Below are 21,243 nucleotides of genomic sequence, written 5' to 3' on the forward strand. Positions count from 1 at the left end.
CATCACCACCTTATCTGTCCCTTCAACAAGCTGCCTGAAATGAGGGATTGACACGGCCAGGCTGAAAATCCTGGTCCCATATGAGACGAAGGAGGTCACCGTCCTATTGCCTCTAAGTGTGTGCTGAGGGGGGACGGAGGCCGCAGTCTGCCACCCGACAGGATGCACCAGCATCTCAGGGCAGGCTGAGAAGTGCACGTGCCCCAGTGCAACTTTCCCCCATTCCTCTTTCCTCTCAAAGAAATATACACCACTGCACTGTAGGACTTTTACCCAGAAAGACTCCAAAGCTCTGCAGGCTGACAACGTACAGGGACAAAGCCCAGCTGCTGCACAGACATCTTGCAAAGGAATGCACTTCCATGAACATTTCTGCACACACCTAGGGTGTCTTAAACACAGAGGGGTATAACCAAAACAGACCCCTTCCTCCAACCTGTCAAGCTGCACACATTCAATGTGCAACTCTCAGATCCGATTCCTTCTCCAGGCTTCCCTCCTCCTGGCCCCAAATCCTACATGTTTCCAGCTGAGTGCCTTAACTGCTTTCTTCCTCACTGCACAAACCTGTGTGTCAGCAGGAACTGCCTGGCATATAGAGCACCCGGTACTTTGGGTGACCAAGTGGGAGAGAGGCGGCACCACCTTCTAGCAGGAACCCACAGTCACAAGGGCCTGGTAGAAGGCAAGTCACCCAGTTACGGTTAAGGTCCAGTGTACCTCCCTGTGCACTGCCCCTTGCCAACCACACATCCCCATCACCATGCATCCATCCAACTAGGAGCTCACAAGGAGCGAGGAGGCATCCACATCTCTGGAGGAACGCAGCTCCATAGTCGTGGCACTCCAGGAAGGAGAGGACTGTGCTCCCAACCCTGCTCCAACACCCATTTATGCCCTCCCATGAAATGAAAGTGACACACCGCACAGGTTTTGTACTGGTTTAGATGGTGATTTTACAGACTTATACCCAAATGAAACAGATAAGAAGACAACTTATGCATTTCCCTTCTTGTATAGGAATAAATAATTGTAATAACAGGTCCATTTCTATAGCCCAGCTAGACAAAAGCTGCATCACTTTATGGATATGGTTAAAAAAAATGAACTTCTTTACTTGGACAAGCATGGCTGTAGATGAAATTCCTCTGAAGTGAATTTACCGTCAGCATAAAATGCAGGTCAGCCAGTGGAGGAACCAGCCCCAAAGATCTGAATAGTTACCCTACATGATCAAGAAAAGGAATCCATGTTCCCATCTTTGCAATGCACATTCAAACACACCATTAGCCAAATGCTGCCCAGAGGCCATTTCTCTGCCGTGCATTTTCAATGGGCGCGGTGGGAGCACGCAGGTCTCCCCACCTGTCCCCTTGTCCCAGGAGTAAGGCAGAGCTGGCACATTCCTGCTTTCAGGCCTTTGTGCTCTAAGGCGGCTCTGCAAAACGGTCCCTGACTATTTACTTGTGAAATTTAGCTCCATTCTCTTTAGACACTTATGTTAGGACTGCTACCAAGAGTTCTCCAGGTGAGTAGTTTTAAGTACTACAAAACAACAAGCAGCAGCTACTTCAAAACTCTAATTCTGCCACCCTTAGACATTTAGGCAGCTGATAACCTGCATCACCTCTTGTGCGGCATACCATCATCCCAACACTCAGAGCCAGACGAACAGAACCAAGTCAAACAGGGATGCATCCCAAAGCCTGTGCATTGGGCGCATCTTCTCTTCTCTGAGATAATCTTAGTGGATAATAATTTTAAAATACACATACAAATAACAGTCTTAAGGGCTAGAGCATGAAAAATGAATTTGCAGGTGTTTACACATGTAAAGCTGTGCACACACAAAGGAGACTGTGACGAGACCCCTTTGCAAATCAGATCTTTATGGAATTTCAGTAGAGAAGTAGGAAGGGGCAGGTTTACTTCCCCTGACCTCGTGCAAAGAGACGGGGTGAGGGAGTGGTTTTTTTTCTTTTTTTTTTTTCCTCTCTTTTGTGTGTGCATACAGATACTTAGTGCTGGCATCCAGAGACTGAATTGAAGTTAAATTTATATAATTTCCAAAATCCTTCAATATGTCAGTAGCAGCGCGGACCACATGAAGTGCCAAAACACAGCTGTCCCACTACGGATTACTTTCCTCTCTTTGGTTGAGAAATCAAAAGGTTACTTTTCCCCTTTGTAACTCAGCCAATGTTGGGTTGTGTTCACCCCCAAAAATCAAACAACTGCTTTCTTCCAACTTAACTGATTTTGACTTTTCCCCCCCTTGATTTAAAATATTGGAATGAAAATATAATTTCCAAATGTACTCTGGTTTGACCTAAGTTTCATTTGGCCTGTTGTATCCCTCACATGCAGACATCTGATATTCTGAATTTGCAGTGAATTTACAAATTACCTGCTCATAGAGAACCACTCAATTTTTAATAGAGAGATTTATAAAAATTCCATATTTCTTAAAATTCCCCCTATTTGTAAAATCAAAGGGTACAAAGACAAAGCTGCTGAGTAAGAGATTACAGTAGGGAAAGCACCTTCCACAGGGTTGGAATTTGAAGCATTTGAGTATGTTTCATACCAGAAGCAGCTAGAAGCACCACAGAAAAAAAGTTACAGAGTGGTGTACACAGCAGATTGTTACAACAGCTATTTTTCCTTATATAAATTCAAAACCGAGAGGTTTATACAAATTTGTTGGCACCTGGCAAATTCAAAATTATCCAATAAACATTACCATGCACTATATCATTACATCAAGAAATTATACTCTGCAGGAAATAAGAGAGAAACCTGGGCAATACTAAACTGGAATAGAATAGCAAAATATATATAGGTGGATATGTGGATATACAGCTAAAACTGGCAACTAATTTCGGAAAGTTACTAAATCACATCCTACAAGGTTCAAGCCAAATTCTGGCTTAACAATAAAAAAAAAAAAAGGAGAACTTGATGAAACAATATTCCACAGACTGTTTCTTGGTTCTTACCAAAAGAGGCAGTCGACTATCCTAAACTGGAACAAAAACCAAATTATTAACAAGTGATTGAGAGAGGGGAAAAAAAAAGAAAAAACAGGGATGACAGAAGAAAATTTTGACTTTTTGCAAAACACAAGTCATAATCCTGTCAAGTCTTTGTTTACCTTGCATCTCTCTACTAATGTCATTCTTTCATTTCGTCTCATCACCTGGAAAAGACTCCATTATGGAATGACACCATAAAGAAAACTTAAGGACTATGAAGCAGCTGAAGAGGAAAAAACAAGCCCTAATCCTTACAAAGAAACCCTTACCACTCACCTGCAATGGTGTGAACAACACGGCTGGTGAAGCTTAAGATTTGGTAACAGGTCTTCACATCATAATCCTGTTGAAAAAGATTATATGAATGGAGAATTCCACTTCTTATGGATCATCTCAGTTGGACACTAGCTGAACACTGAGCTTGGAAGGCACATAAGCAAGGAAATTGCATTAGCAATCCGTGGAGAAAGAAAAGGGCGGAGGAAGAATTAGGCAAAGCACAGCCCTAAATCACTGAGGTTTACATAATCAGATCTTCAAAATGGCCAACCTTGAAAATGAGAAGACTGTAAGATAACCTAATGGAAAGGAAAGAAACAGAAATTGTAACAGAAAATTAGCAGTTCCAAAGATATAATTAGTTAAGCGGGTTTAATTGATTAGGAGAAAAATGGACAACTACTTCGCCAGTTCAGAAAGGGTTGACCGATTTAGAGAGGAAGAATGGGAAAAAAGGTAGGTTTCTTCTGGCTTAAACCAAAAGTTTAAAGACTGAGTACTGAAAAAAGATCTGGGATCCAGACTATTTTTAAAATATGTTGCAAATTTGAAATGGTGCAGGGAGGAGCCTCAAAAACCTTCTGAAGGCTGGAGAAAATGCTCAGTAGACTTTAAAAGCTCAATCTGTTTGGTTTACTAAAGCAGAATATACTAGTATCCTCACTGAAATAAAATATACTAGATCCTAGAGGACTTGTTTTTGAATGAACAGCAAAAGTTATAAGTAGTATCTTGCAAGTAAAGACCGGCAAATGCATTTTTTTTTCCACAGAGAAGTTGATTAACCATTGTAGCAACTACAAGAAATGGAAAATTTTTCATTTCAAATTAATGTTTTGTGTTCAAAACAGTCCCAACTGTTTTGGGAAGCTATGTTTTGACTAAAAATAAGGAATGGGGATTGATACCTCTGTATTGAGAGTGATACTACACAAAGTTTTCTCTCTTAGCACAACACAGGCCATTCAACCCAGTCATATCATAATCTCTCCTGACTATTAATTCTGTGCATTTTGTGCCTGCAGCTCTGGTTGCATGTCCTGTAAGACCCCAAAACTGAGCTTCAAAGCAGTGCTACTTACGCCTGAAACTAAGCCATATTTACTAACCTTTTGTTCCCCTTTCTCACTATTGGCAGATTAAATATTACCACTTTGCACTGTCCACTCAAATATTACTTCACTTTTTGTATACAGCTCCCTATTACATGATTGGTGCTACCACATGTTTCACACCATCTCTCTCCGGTAATAATGATGATGTTAGCAGAGTTGTACCGTCCTCCACCTACTCTCTGCTTCTATGTAGTTCAAACAAAAATTTGGAACGTTTCTAGGAACCTAACATTGCTCCAGCTTTTGAAGTTACAGCACACAGAAGCATAAGACCCAGACTTCACTAGGTCTTCTTAAACACAATGCTGAATCGTGATCAAGTATACCTGAACTGCCCTGTTTAAACCACTTTTAAGACCTACTAATAGATGGGTCCCACAGTCTGCAAGGCAGCCTGGTAAAGACCAGAATTAATCTGTATCTTGGGGGCTAGATCACCAGCTGGTGAGAACAAGCACTATTCAGTGGGCTGAAGGAGTCACCAAGCTACAGGACAAGGTCTGGCACGCAGGTGATTAAGATGCCTGCCATCCAAGTAGCTCCAGTCCCAGAAGACAATAGCTGTAACTCTTGGTAGCAATTCTGTCACACATGCATTCCCCCACCAAGGAAACAATCAGAACCATACAGAATAAAAATCTCAAGCGCAACTCTACCTGCGTCTTTCAAGGCTGATTTTTGCATGGGTTAGCACCGAATACCAGGCACTGTATAGTAAAACATGTTGTTCGCTGAATGACCTCAGCATTTCCAGTTTCACACTGTCATTTTTCTCTCTAAAATAGACAAGTTCTACTATTGTATTTCATGGGATGCATCATTTCTGTTCCCCTGACAGATGCTCCATAGCACCTGGGAGAAGGCCAGCTATTGTCACCTAAGTTCATTCATTAGACTTCAGTGGAAAGGTCACACCATTCAATGGAAAGCTATCCCTCATGAGTTAGTTTTGCAGCTCACAGAAAGGGTTATCCCAAGACCCATGCCACTGTGTTGCATACTGTTTGTGTTTTCCTTGCATCTCCTAACCCTGTCATCGTTCACACAAGATGTTTTCAGCTGGTTTAATTTGTGCCCCCACGATGAATTAGAATCTGAATGCTCTTGCTCCTAATTACACTGTCAGCACCAGGAGCCAAGGAAATATGGATTTAGGTGCTCAGATTTATGCCACAGCTGAAAGAAGCAAAACCAAGCGAATTGAATGAAACACCTTTGGAAAACGAGTAGCAAGCTATGGAAAGCACAACCAGAGCCCCTAATCTACAGAACTGCAGCAGAACACCAAAGTCTATGACATATGTCAATAAGGATATACAAGCGTCCTTCACAGGATTTACAATGTATATATTAAAAAGCTAGAAGGATTTAGCAAAATTGCTGTACTGACAACCTTAAAGCTAACTGCATATGTTTTGACATCATATATGGTGTGGCAGGATACCACCACAAAGAGGTGCATTCCAGAAGACTCATGCCAGTGTTTTGAATAAGATATGATTTATATTTAGTTTTGTTGTGTATTTTTACTAGGGGATAAATAACAAAATAAAACATGTCACATTTTGTTTATTCTTTTTTGGCCTTCCCAGCCAAGCATGCTCTCAGTCTGCAAACATTTAACATTTTCAGCATCAGTGCTTTACCGCAGAAGACATCTGAATGTTATCCTCTTCCCTTTACTCTAATAAATTATATAACTCAAAGGTTGATCAAAGCACTCTCTCAACTTGAGCAAAGTAATGAAAGAAAACTTTAAATTAAAATCACTTAAATTTCCTCAGTATTGAAAATGTGGGTATGCATGGGGTTTGGGTTTTTCTTGCTGATTTTTATTTATTCTTATTTTATTTTTAAACAGGCATGATCAAGTTTTCTTTAAAGTTACAATTAACTCCTAGCTGGGAAAGGGCGCAAGCCATATGGAATTAAATTTCTCTTTGGAAATCATATGTTTGCATTCCTCCTATATAATGATTTTTACCACACCAGAAACTTCCTAATTAATTGCAACCTACTTCACTATACTGAAACAGATGCATATAAGTATTTCTCTAGTCATTATAATCATTCCTCACTAGGCGTGTGGGTACAAATTAAAGGAGGGCACTAGAAGCCTCGAGCACCTACAGACTAAACTGCATTCACCATCTCCTGCAGAATAACTGCAGTTTTCCCAGCTAAATGAAGGACAGAAGCAAGATTAAAAAATAAAAAATCTGCTCAGAGGGAAGTCAATGCTTAGACAGGCCTCTTTGAACATCCCACCTAAAGCAATCGACGTATTACAGAAAACGGTTCAAAGGGATGAAATGTAAAATATGACCATGGAAGAAAGACTTGAAAAAAGTCACCCTTACTATGTTGTGCTTCAGAAACAAGGGGATTTTATCAGAACCTGAGCATTTGGGAAAATCTGCCAAGTGATCGAGCTTGGTTTTAAGTAGAAAAAGGCTGGCAGGATCACAGGAGAGCTTATATTATTGGAGAACTTAAAAGTGAGAAAAAGTTAAAGCAGAAAAACCCAATGAAAACAAAATACTAGAGAATGAAACATGCCCAGGAGAGGCACATGTGGCCTAATGCCAATCATCAGCAGCTTGAAAGATGGTACTTATTAAGGAGAGAATTTCATACTCAAGAGACTGTTTTGGAGTAAGCTGTGGAATCAGGTAAAGGGGAGCTCAGATGATCGGTATCGCCACTGGAAGACACAATAGGTTTGCTAACAAAGCCCCCTGAAAATATTAAAAAATAAAGAACTAGGAAATAACAATACTCTCCTTGTCTAACTCTACCTTAGCATCTATTTTCCTATCTAGAATTCATCAGCTGTAAAGCAGTCTGCAGCCCCAGTAGGACTTTCTCAGGCATTGGAGGTTGAAGGTCTGCAGAATAAATATCTGGAATTCTGAAGCCAAACGACCACGACTTTCACTACATAAAGGTAGCAACCTTAATGGTATTGCATAAACTAAAAGTGAAGCATGACTTGCAAGATCAGAGCTTTTAATGCAGTGCAACCCCAAAAGGAAAGAAACCTCCTGTTACACAGCCTACGGCACTTTTGAAAGGAGCATTATTAGGTTAGGAAAATTCAGTCAGTGTGATTGGTATGAATATCTGATTTTTAGATCTCTTAAGGCACTGGATCAGGATTTGGGAAACCTGCATTCAATTTCTGTCTCTGCCAGAGACTTCCTGTGTGACCTTGGGAACATCACTCCATTTTTTGGGTCTCATATGCATAACGCAGATGATATTTCCCTGCTCTGCCATATATACGCCAGCTGTAAATTCATACCACAGCTGCTGCAGCACCTTGCACCAGGTTGTCTCAGGCTCAGTGGAAGACGAACACAAATACTAACTCTTGCCAAGTCTTTTGCTTCAGTGAGTGCGTACAATAACGGTCACTTCCACGGGCATGCTTAAAGAAAGAGTGCCTATCCTGCTTTAACAGGCAATCGTTTCAGAACAACTCTAACCTTTCTAAACCTCTTCATTGCTTCAGAAAGGCAATGTCTCTCCTACAGTGATTTAATAACTTCCAGGGAAATGTATCTCCAATGATTTTGTGCATTTTAAAGGGGCAAAGCTGCAGACAACCAAGAGAGAGGCCTCCTTTTCTGACACCAAAACAGCTTCACCACACAACTTTTTTTTAATTCCCTCCCCAAAACTATTTCTGTTTCAATATATGCAGTGGTTGGCTGGGAGCAGAAGTCATCCTTGCTTTAAATGGACACAATATCTGCTCTCTAGAACTAAAACTTAAATTGATAGTAAATTCGTATAAAGGCGAACAGCCATTTTTTCAGTTGAGTATCTTGCCTCAGCTAGTCTTCTGTTCAGCTCCCTCTTCACAGAGTACGTTCAGAACTCAAGGGCTACTCCAGTGCTTTGGGATTCACAGTTGACACAACTCCTCCTCACGCTGCAACAGACTCTCACTTTCAACCACTGACACATCCCATTCCCCACCATCCGTGTCAGGGGCTGCATGAGCTTAACAGCAGTGTCTTTAAAAAAAAAAAAATACAACCACACCATGTTTAAGAACATCCAACTGTTCCACATCTGCACTATGCTCAGCCAGACCGAAAATGTGTTCTGAGTAAGTGATGGAAACAGGTCAGTGTAAATACTTGGCAACAACAACAGACATGGCAGTGTCCCGCTTCTTATTTCAAAAGCTAGTACACAGCCTCTGTAATGGAAAGAAATCTCCGAGGACAAGGTGATTTGCTCCAGATCGCCATTCAGGCTGCCTGTTTTGATGTTCAACCCTAGAAATCTATTATGTAAACACACCTCCCCAGAGCTAGGATTTATATTTCTTCATTTGATGATCAGAAAGGTCAAATATATTTAATTTCTTCAAGTGACATTAGATCTAATGGCCTATCATTAGTATTTTGAGCTGCTGTCACTGAAGCCAGGCATTTTAACAGCACAGTCACTTCTCTCCTCCCCATCCCTTTCCTTCCTTTAGGATGCTCCCAAAAAATTACAGCAAGCAAAATTATCAGTGTAATCATCTTTGACTTGTACTTGGAGGGAACCTAGCTTATTTTTCACACATAAAAGCTACTCAGCTTGTTTGAACACTAAGGACAAAGAGAGCAAAACCAGATAGAGGTATTTTGCTCTTGGAAGCAGCCCTTAAAAATGTATAACTTCATGGTAGTAGGGGGATATGGTTTCAATTCTAACCTGGATCAGACTCTAAATATTCTGACACAGATCAAGCAGAATTGCCAAAACATATTCTTCCCTTTCAAAACATTCCATCGGCTCTGGCCTCATTAAACAGTTTAAACGCTATTTCATTTTAAAAAATTAAAAATACAATGTTAAAAGTAGGTTACATTGAAACAGCAAAAAGATATGAAACAGTATTACAGCTCCACCTTAATTATTCTTCTATCGTATCTCAAAGTGCACAAAAGTGTTAGCTGTCAGTTTAAATTAAAATTAGGTGTTAATGCAAATGATTGACTGTTAAATTTACCAGGTTAATTTCTAACGGTTATTCTGGAATTACTAGAATTGTTTTCTCCTCAAACTTTCAGCCCCTTTCGTGGCAGGCTAAGACAGCTTGCTGTACACACCACTAGGAGAAACCCTTCAAAGAGGGCCCACAGCTGGTCCTCCTTTAGAGTGGGATTGGACCAGTTGACTGTTAGAGATCTCTTTCAGCTTAAATTATCCTATGACATGCTTAAACACCTTTTTCCACATTTTTTTTCAAATTAATTTCCCAAGCATTTTCTTGCTTGCATCAACAAATACATTAGATTATATCAGCCACATCTTCTACTGTCCACGCTAGCTGCTCAGTCACATTTTCATTAACACTACGGTACCAATCAGAATCACCAAATTTCTTCCACTGTGAAAACTTCTGTATCTGGTCACTAAAGCAAGCAATCCAAATGTTCTAGTTTAAATACAAATATATATATACACCACACATTCATGTTTTCTTTTCTGTCCACATCTTTATACATTTTTCAGACTTACTGGTTTCTCGTTTGCCTTTCTGCAGTGCAAAGAAAGAAAAGCACTTCAGTGAGATCAACAATACTATGAACCCATAATATTTCTTATCACCTGCTTTCTTCTCTTGTATGACAGGATATTCAGCACGGTCGTGACCTGAGTATCTTTGTATTCCTTAGTTCTCAGGAAAAAATCCTGATATCACTGGTGTTTGCCATTAGCCCCAATGGGAATTGCAATGATTTAGACCAAAGGATGTAGTTAAAGAGGCACAGACAAACAGAAACCAAAAGAATCTACTTCCTGGTGGCAGATTTGCCTATTCACACATCTGTGGTTAAGTTGTTCCTGTAACTCTACTGACTCATAGCTCTGTTTGGTGACATCCATTACACAATGCTCTGAAGAAACCATGCTACTATAGAATTAGAGAGAAGGTCCTTTTACAGACTATGACTATTTTTCAGAAGATCAGGGTGGAACAATTAATCAGCAAGTAATCACCTTTTCACCATGGAGTCCTACAAGATATTATGCACATTATGTTGGTAAACAGTCTAAACACAATAAATAGCAAAATTCCTATGCATACCTACTTCAATACAAGGTTTATGTTCATTATTATAATTCAGAAAGACCCTGGAGCACTTGCAGAACAGCCCCCCAAAATACCATCTGAACAGCGATAGCATGAGCTAAATTAAGAAATTATTAGGAATTTACTAGTAAACAAATAGAAGACCATGGTATAAACTCAAGGTACACTTGTGGAGAAAGCAGGAAGGGTACACCACAGGAAAAATTATTTCATATTTACACTGTTTCTTAAAATTCTACTTATTTACGGCTCAACAAACTCAGAAACATTGTAAGGTCCCAAGTGTATCTTTCGTCTGGATCACAAAGCCCATTCTTAGGCTTACCTTAATGACTGAAGAATTTAACTGCCACAGAAATGAAATGTTTCTCTGACTTATTTTAGCCAGATCTCTTCATGCCACTTTTTGCAAATTGCAGCGACAACCTTGACAAGCAGCAGAGAATTTATTGTGTTTCCTTGAAGTGCTTCTAGTCCAACACATCAGCTGGACCATAGGTACTTCATACTAGGCCAGTCACATATTGAGAGAGCTCAGAAATGTGCACGTAGAAAATAAACAGAATAAAAGTAGTCACAGGAGAAAAAAAAAAAAGAGGAAAAAAAAACAAGAAGAAGCCTATTATACCAACTTAAAAGTCACTAGAGTAGCCTAGGCCAGCAGTACCAATTCATCTAGTTAAATGACACCAAGATATGCCGTTCATACCCCTAATGAGGATTAGTTTGCTGATGGCATTCTAAAGATAGCATTGTTAAATAAGCCAAATATACCCCAGGAATCAAGCTCAATATATAATGCCAATCTATGCCCATCAATTAGGATGACACATAGGCAGCTAAAAATATACAAATCCATAACAACCACTGGTCCTCTGAATCCAGTCCAGCTCTCTAAACCTACAAGCTACAGATACAAGCTGACACCAGCGGGCTGCGAAGTCCAACAGTATTTGTGGTCAGCCGTTCTCAGTCAGCAGTCTGCCTGGAGCACAATACTCTTACGTTATCTACACCTCGGTAGGTGAGATATTTATCTGCTGTATAGCTGTAGATGGCAGATGTATTATTTGGTTTTTAAGAGGATGCTTTCACGTAGTTTAAAATTCATAGCTCTCAAGCAATTAGAAATATCAACTTTCTAAAGCAGCCTTTACAAGAGAAGAAAGCTCTGGGAAAGTACCTTGGTAAGCCAGTCCTGTGGGGCTAAATCTCCAGGTTCTGGAAACAAGTATGTGATTAAATGCCCTTTCGCCCTCAGAAAGAGAGGTTTCTTCTTGCTAGCAAAGAGACAGAAGAGACTGAATACGTTTTCATTCCACACAAGTTAACTTACATTCTACTCTACTTTTTATTGAATAAAACATAATTGGTAAGGCTGCTTATTAACCGAGGTTTGCTCAATAGCGATCACTGGAAAGAACTTCTATGGAGAAGAGCTTAGTGTGCCTACACCAGCTTGCACAAGGGACGTGAACCGACATGGACCACTTTGGAGCTGAGATTCTTTCATTTGGAAAGCTAAAATTTCAGTTGCCTCAAGCCAGCTGGAAAATGCAGCTGCAGAATAGTTTCATCAGTAGAATTTATTTTTAAGAGAAGTTATTTTGAAGGCTAACAATAAGTTACAGAGCTGGTTTTAAATGCCTGCAAATTGACTGGACTGCAATGGAGAGAAATTTCAGGTTGGAAGAATTCAGGAATTTTCCTCAGTGTGGTGACCTGAGGCATCATGCATAGCAAAATAACTGTTTTTAAGGACTTCTAGAGTTGCTGTGAGAAACCCAGAAAGCAACAAAAACCTTGACTTCAGTAGGAGCTGACCTAGTGCCCAGTAAATGAGCTGAGATGACTCTTAACAGGGGTTGCAAAGGTAGGATGCCATTTTGCACTTGTTATAAGGCAGAGTGTGTTTGAGCAGGGTGGTAGGACCAGGTGACCTCCAGAGGTCCCTTCCAGGCTTAACCATTCAATACAATTCTGCAGGTAGTTATGCAGTTTGTAGGACTGTGTAATATTATTGAGCCTGAAAAAAGTTGAGATTCAAGTTCATACCATAAGGCTCATGAAACTGCACATTAAAGAAGATATGGTCGAAAACCAGAAATTAAATGCTTTCCCAGTGTTTGCTGCAAATGTGTATCGGATTTAAAGCCAGCAATCCACTCCTGGTTCTTAGTGGTATATAACATTGCCGTGAACTGCGGAGTAGCTATCATGCTATGCAGCCTGGCTGCTTTCCAGTCCTGGGTGAAGCAATCCCCACAGCATTTGCATGGAAGAAATGATGGGTTCCTTTGATGTGAAGGACTGTGAGCAAGTAAAAGGTGGGTTTGGGTTTTTCTGGCATTGATATGAATTCTTGGGTGATGCCTCTCTCTCACAACTGTGGAAGGAGAAAAAAAAAAAAGAGATATGCCAGGTGTCCCAGAAACTCTATCAAAATGTTTAAGTATTCTCTCTGAAGTCCCATGCAGAAAACCTCCAGTCTTCACATCATATGTTATGCTGTCCCAGAATTTTTTTCCCCCCTGTATACTCAGGCATTGTCAGCTGCAAGTATGCTGTGAAAAAGACAGTGCCTTTGATACAACGCAAGTGTTTTTTATTGAAATGCATTTGTTGGTTTAACTTTACAGCTTTAGACAGTTTCTGCAAATCATTTTTGATAATTACTTAAATGTTATTTCATATGAAAGTCATTACTACTAAAATCTGCAGTATCCCACCAGCAAGAAAAAAAAAAAGGAACAGGCAAGTTGCAAGCACAGCTCATCTATTGTTTCTGACTCAAGCCAGGCTGAGAATGCCAGAGACTGTTGGCATTTTGAAACGTCTGGAGACTCCTGCAGTTTTCTAGAATTACATGGTACGGCTCTCGGCGTTCCACATGCATTGCAGCTGATTTACTGAAAAAATTAAAGATGCATTTCTAAAAATTTGTGTAGTATGCTCCATGCCTGATTGAAAACAGGAAATCCATACACTGATGGCTGCTCAGGCAGGCAGTGAGCCACATGGTCGCAGTAGATGTAGAACAGGTATAAATTTTGCACCATAAACAACATAGCAGAGAGGTGATGCCTGAGGTGCTCAAACGTTTTTGGCCTCACAAGGTCCACCACTACTCTGAATTTTGCTCTTTTGTAAGAAAGGCTGCTAGTGCTAGAGATTTACTGGAGGAGAGAAATGGCACATCTGCTTTATGAGCAAGTCTACCTTGAAACAGGATTCCGAAAAATAATCCAGTAAATCCTTACCCTGACTGGGAGGCATTCCTGTCCTACCAGTACCTCCAGTTACCCTGTGTACCTGGCTGCGAACTACACTGGAAAACCCACTGAGACAGTTCTGAAGAGGCATCTCTGCAGTGTTACATATGGAGTTAAGTTGGGGGGAAAACACCCAGGTTTATAGCATCTGCACAAGTCCCTCTATATTTATTGAAGGGGTGCCAGGCAAGCCAGCAGCAGGGACCTCCACACTCTTCTGTGCTGAAGTCAGCCATGCCTGGACCCTGGCACCAGTAGAACTGTATGACAGCTTGAAAACTCAGGCAAGAGCAAGTTAAGCATGCTTTCAGCCTCCTCACCCTGCAGCTTCAACTTCACAACTTGAGGTTTTCTGTCCTCCCAGGCTTTTGTGGTTTTTATTTTTGCCCTACTTCCATTTGTTTCCAAGCTCTGTCACAAAGTAGTTGCACTTCACCTGCACAAACAGGAGGGAGAAGAACAAGCATGAGTTTGGTGGGAGCTTGCTCCATTAAGTGTTGTGGTCCTCCATTTTCCCTTAGAAACCCAACAGTCCCAGATTAATGTAGTCTTTAAAGGAAGATGTAGGATTTCATCATCTTTAAGGGACTTTTCTAATCTGTATAGATAGATCCTCAATCAGATTGAAAAAAAAAAACAACCAGACTGTCACTAGAAAGTGAACTAGAATTAACCCAAAATAGTAGAAAAACCTTCCAAGGAAAGATGTTTCTCCCAGTTTTGAGACAGTTATTTTATAAACAGAAAAAAATATTTTAGATCCTAAGACTTCCCCAGAAGTTCAATGTGAATCCAGAGAAAAAAAATATTGTCTGAGAATGAACCACTGCTTCAGTAAAAAGAAGTCTTCAGGTAAAGCAGAAGATTCTTGAGGTATAAAAATAAAACCTTTAAAAGCAGATCAGGTTTTGTCTTTCAATGACAACTAAGCAAGAATGAATTTTCACTTCTGGTAGAGTTTTTTTTTTTTCCCATTGTTTGTGTGTGTTTTTTTTTCTTCTGTAATTGTAAATGTTACAAATACTAAAGCCTTATATGAACACATAGGTTTCAAAGATAATAGGCAAGAACCAAAACTTGAGAAAAATACGCTGTGACCAAAAAAAACACCTATCTCTTCATAAGATCTGCACAGAAACACTGGTTATTCAGATGCCATAACGACTTGAATTGTCACCAAAGTTAGTGCCAAGACACTGTTCTGGCTTTAAAAAGGTAATTGACTTAACCTGTGCTGAAACTAAGTTTTGCTACTGACAAATTATGAATGGGATGTCCAAACATGGCTTGTCTCAGCTAATCTGGTTCTAAACCAACTTTAAACTTAAGCAGGGCAGGTTTCATGTTTAGACAGAACATACACATTTCTGGGATAGCTTAAACATTCTCCAGTAAGTAGTATTTTAGTATTTATGTTTCCATATTCTATAATATTGAAAGTCTCCTGAAAAACATTAGGGCTGTTAAGATCCTGTCAAGTGTTAGGATTATCTTTGCACTTCCTTGTTCATGTAAGAAAAGACAAAAAAAGCATTGGTATTCTTTTTCCTCCATATTTACTATACACTTACACTAGCCTTATACCAGTTCTCCAAAAGTTTTCCAGCACATTTGTTAATATTCAACCACAAAGGAAATTCCAGTGCAGAAAAAAATGACTATATATAAATGCATTTCTGAAGCAAGCAAACAGAAAAGTCACAATAAAACTAGGTGCTCAGAATTCAAAATTCTTCCACAGTTTTGACACCTGATCTGAGTATAAGGAATTTAATCTAGTTTTTCTTTTTTGATTTGTTTCTATAATACAGTTTGAAGACAAAAAATAAAAAGAAACACTCAGAGCTGAAAACATGTATTTTTCCTTGATGCTGCTAGCACCAAGGAAGTGTTTTATTAAATAAAAGTTATTCTTAACCATCCACAAAGTTCCATGATCTTCTCCTTCAAATCCATTTGTAAAGCTCTCTTCTGTCACAATGGTCATGAAAGAAAAATAATCTTTGAGGCCAATGGATGTGCAACGTCTACATCTGCATCTACTGTTGTCATTTGTCAGAGATTTTAATTGCAACCATTAAGACCTGTAGCACCTTTCCCCCACCCCAAGTCCATGGAGAACCTTGTGGAACAGTGACTTAGGCTTCATACGCATCATCATTCAGATGAAGAGTACATTTAACCAATGACACCGAAACCAACAGGAAAGGATGTTAAAGTGGGGAAAATACAATGGGGTAGGGACAGAAATTGACCAGATGCTTTCATAAGAGGCTGCAAATGTTCCATGAATTTGTGCATGAGTGCTGTAAGTGCCATTTCAGTGCTGTCTTTGGAGAGATTTGTCCTAGTAAGCCTGCATTTTTATGGTACCAAGACATACCCTGGTCTTGAAATTAATAAATTCAGGACAGTTTAATACTTAATGCAGTGTATTCCATTTAATTAGTGGATAAAGAATGTGCTTTTTAATTATGTACAGAGACAGACTTGATTTAACAAAAAATAAAGTGTAATCCAGAAACTGGAAGTAGTAGGTGACTAATAACATTTACCCTTTCAATAATCATGGTCAAGTTCTCTTTGTGTAGAGCTCTAGGATAAACTCAAGAGATGATTACTCTAATTAAGGAATTTATAGATATTTCTTTAGAGACAAGCTATTTGGCAGAGAATTGTAGTCTCTTGAATAAACTCCCTCCCATCTCTGAACTTGCTCTCTTATGCTCATTAGATTCCCAACCAGCATACTCACGTTGTCGATGCTGATGCCAGTCAAGGACCTATCTGAGCCAAATGGCTCTTGCAAACAGACATTTTTCCGGCTATCTGACTTCCCCCATCACAAAGGGACGCTTCCAGTCTCAGGGGAGGAGGCAGGCTCCAACAAGCTCCAACCCACCAAATACTTGCTTAACCATTACACAGCCAGCCACTCCATGAGACAGTTATAGGCCCAACTATACCTACGTCCACCCAAATTGCATTGAGAACACCAGAGAAATCCCCCATTTAGACACATGTAACTGAACTCAGACTGTGGTGTCCTCAGGGGAGGTTCCACCCACACCACCCAAGTTATTAGGGGTTTATATGACACCAATGGGTATCTTAGACACAAAAGCAGATTATCCCCTACTAGGAAAGATGGGTTAAAGGCAGCACACAAGCCTGAAGTTTGGAAGATCTTCCTTCTGATATATTACATCTCAGATTTCAGCTGGGAATAAGAGCATCTCTTATAAGACTGAAGGAGTTGGATATATCTCCAGATATAGTGCATTTATCAATGCCTTAACCAAAGCGGTAGCAAAATATCTTTTAGCTTTAACGTAGTGTTCAAGTCCAAAATAACTCAGGCTCACAATTAAACCAAAAATATCTACAGAAGTCAACCAAATCAGTGGTGAGTTTTTCCTGAGTCAATTATTTGGGCTGCCCAACAAGTACCTCAAGAAGTATGATTTTTTTACAAGATAGGCATGGGAGAGGTACTGATTGTTTGGTACACACAAAATTACCAGTGGCCAAAGTTGTTAGACAATCCTCAGTCACAAAAGGTGGAGATATGCCATTGGTCCCCGCATTTAATTTTTTTTATTTTTTTTGGACTGTGAAGCCATCTCATTTGTAATACACTTGAGGACTTGAACAGGAGGAAAGGGGACATTCAATTAAATTAGAAAAAGAATTTACACTGAGTTTATCACACTTCATGCAGTAGGCTCTGAAATTCATTGCTATAAGTAAAGAAAATCGCTAGTATCCAAAGGCAGATCAAATCTAGACACAGATAAGAATATTTAGAGTTATAGTCACTAACCTAAGAAGACTGCTGGAAAGGATAAAACCTCCTGCTTCAGTTTTAGCTCAATTTCTCATTAGAAGGGATTAGAATGAAATTTTCATAGAAGCCTCTAATTCCTATGGGGTCTACCATCCTCATCTCAAGCATCTGGTATGGTCATCAGAGAAACGGAAGTACATTAGACAGACCACAAGCACAATCCAATATGGCAATTACTACACGGGCTTTTCTGCTTGATAAAAAGTTAAACAGCCCATCTGATGCTGCTGTCCAAACGGAATACTGGAACAAAGCACCAAATAAACATTTGTGTATGTACAAAAGAAGGACTGGATATGCTCACTAACAGCAAAAATTAATATCCGATTCAGAAAGAGATGCAAGATTACCTACCCAGACCACAGTCTATCCCACTGATCCCTTTGGGAGGGTTTTTTTTTTTATTATTTTGTTTTGAGGATTTCCTATTTGAAATATTTCTTTAGGTTGTGGTGAAAGCAAGCATCATCACTGGACTATACAGTCAAGTTAGGAAAAGGCAGAGTTCACAGTTTATTTTTTTAGATTAATGTGAGCATTTCAGTATGATTTTGCTGCTTGGTGAAAGAAGGTAAAGGAACAAGCAAATTATTTTATTTTTTTTTAAATACAATTTATTTTCTTCACAAAGCAGGCAATACGGAAAGTGTCTCAGAACCAAATGAAAGGGATAACAAGGAATATTTTAATATTAAAGTTACAGAAAATATACTTGAAGTTCTCCTTTAGCAAAGGTTGGGGAGGAGAGGGGAAATACTGTTATTGTTAACTCCTTCCTCCAGAAGGAATCTCTTTCTAGTAATACATTAAAGAAGTGACAAATGATAGTCCAATGACCTCTAACAACTTCCTCCTCTACCTAGCAGCACAACTGTGTAGGGATTACTTAAACATGACAATAGATTATAATTTAGCAAAAATATTATAGAGGCCAAATACATCATTCTTGGAATTGAGGTTTAAACTTATGCTCAGGTGAAGAAAAAAAATTTCTTAGGGTTGGTCCAGGATATTTAGCTTTCTTAAAAGCTGAGCACTAAATACCCCAGTCATGGTAGACCTACAATGTAAGTGATGGAGCTGTTCTCAAGCACTTTGATAGGTGAAATTCACACCATATATTAACCAGTGCTTAGCACAGCAGTGGTGATAAACCGGTTTTACAAACCAAATCTAAAAGAACAGCTTCTAATGGTGTATCCATGGCATTTTATTCTTGCCACTGTATTTAGTGGAGATTGAAAGGAAATTACACCAGAAAAAAAGTGATGTAAAATCTTACACCTTTCCACGAGGCAACTCATAAGAAAAACTTTCTAGCTCCTTTTTGCTTAGAATGTGCTAAATCATGAAAAAGTAGTGGTAGAAGGAATGATAAGATGACTGTTCTTCAAGCAGAAGAAATGCACACTTGTGTAAACTGTACAGCTCGGCATCAACAACATGAAGCCTCACTTGCTTTTGGTGCATGTGGAACAGGGGGAGTCACGCAAGAAAACACATTTGTAAAGATGCTTAGTAATTCAACCAAGAAGCAGCAAACAGAGAAAAGAGTGACAGTCTTTCACAATGTCTTCTGTCCTATAATCAGAGCCTAGAGTATGGGCACACTTCCCCACGTATGGAAATTCAGAAATTAGCGTGTGATGTTAACTTCTTTCATTTCAGTGGTTGTTAACTCTGATGTTAACAAAAACACTAACAAATTACATTTATAGTTTCACCGCTAAGCGAAATAAATACAAAGTTGAGGACAATCTAGGGCTATGGAAAACTACTTGACTTTTATTTCAGCCACAGGAACCTCTCAGCTAAACTATGCTTTCTGGCTAACTGTTGTGTTGTTGGGGAAAGCCTGTAGCATATTTAGCTCTATATAAAACTGAAAACATGCACAGAGACACTGGATATTTGCTTATTCTTCCCCACAACACATTCGTTTATGCATCTGTCTGAAGCACCCTTGGAAAAAAGAAATGTCTGGACAAGTTAGAAAGAAATTCCTACACTTCAGAAAGTATTCAGCACTGGGAAGCAAAGAAGAGGAGCCAGGAGAAACTAAAGATGGATAGGCTTTAGGAAGATACAGTGGAGCTGGAAGGGATATGATTAGTTCCATTTCTTGAAGAAAGGATTCAGCTTTCTAACACATGGGGAGAAGTAGTTTATGCGGTGGGGAGGGGTAGGAGTCGAAATCAGAGCTTTTGTCAGTCAGTAGACTGATTCTTGCTCTAAGGCTACCTTTTATGTGCATATTCTATGGTATTCACCTAAAAGTTTAATGTAACATCATCTTTACAAACCTAAAATGTAATTTAGTTTTTTTATCTAGGATGATCCATGAGAAAGAAATTGATAGCTAACACCATTATTTTTGATACCCATGAAATACTTCAACTGAGCAAAGTGAAAAGGGAGATTTCCTACCTACTAAGCTGACAGAGCTCTCACTGAGAAATGTGAAATTATGCAAATGTAGACTTTAAGAGCAACAGAGGAACTTTCTTCTATTATGCACACACAAGTAGGAACAGAAGGTCACACAGTGGTTAGCTAAGCTTCACTGCAAATACAGCCTATTTAGGAACCACACAATGGTGTATAAAGACTTGACATAAGTTAGCAGCAGCTACAGCAATGATGTAAATTTGACTCTTCTGAGATGACTGCGAATTCTTAGCTGATTTAAACAGAAATAAGTTGCTCTTCTCCCTGGACGCAGATGAGATAGGAAATACCAGTGCACCTTGGACAAATAGTGTTCTCTTCTAAAAGGAGATTGACTATTTATTTCCTCAGGTCGAAAAGAATGAATAAATATGGAACACCTCAATTAAGGTAACTTTCTCCATACTTAGTTATACCCATGGCTTTTAACTTTTTGTTTTTTTAAATAAAGTCACATGTCTTTCTGTGATGAGCAGCACATGCGTAAGAAAAACACTTCAGTGTGCATGAGCCTGAAGCTGCATTTACTCACAAGCCAAGTTAGAAGACAGTGAAATTCCACTAATTCTAGTTACTAATCTGAGAAACTGGAACAAAAAAAAAAGTTTACATTGCTTTGAGATTAGGACCCGTAGTTCAAAGCTCGTGAGAAATAGGATCGCCATTTCTGTGCTTTCAGATTTCAGAAGCATAGGTTTACATTTTAATATTTATTAATAAGACAGGCCACAAAAGGATTTGCATCAGAAGAGAACCATTAGGCAACTAAAAATGTATCAATAGGTGTTAATTTCTAGATGAATTATCTAATAAATTCAAAGTTAACATTAACATGGTATGCCAGTTTGACGTCCGGCCTAGATGTATTTTAGATAGCTTGGGCTAGTTCCCGCATTTTGCGAAACATTTTTTACATCGTTTTTTCCACTGTTAGTTACAAGGCTTTACTCCTCACAGGGTAGATGTCTGGAATCACAGCATTTTTAAAGGATTCACAGAACTTTGTATTCTTATAATTGCAGATTTCATTGCATCTAATGATGCAAACAGATCATCTCTTTAAATACTCAGAGATCACTGGTTTTCATTACTTTCAAACACAGTCAAGTGCTGGTAGCACACTGACCTTTACAAGTGACTTGAA

The 21,243-nt window shown here is 39.3% G+C and overlaps 1 protein-coding gene across 1 annotated transcript in view; it reads right to left on the reverse strand.

Annotated features, from left to right (window-relative positions):
- LOC310899068 (uncharacterized protein) overlaps nucleotides 1-21,243 on the reverse strand; it is a 256,969-nt gene that overhangs the window by 206,891 nt on the left and 28,835 nt on the right. The window contains exon 3 of the mRNA XM_083835016.1: nucleotides 3,312-3,378. The gene's annotated coding sequence lies outside the window, so the exon portion shown is untranslated. The remainder of the gene's footprint in view (nucleotides 1-3,311; nucleotides 3,379-21,243) is intronic.

This window comes from Anser anser, assembly GCF_964211835.1.
Source record: "Anser anser genome assembly, chromosome: 4".
NCBI classification, from domain to species: domain Eukaryota; kingdom Metazoa; phylum Chordata; class Aves; order Anseriformes; family Anatidae; genus Anser; species Anser anser.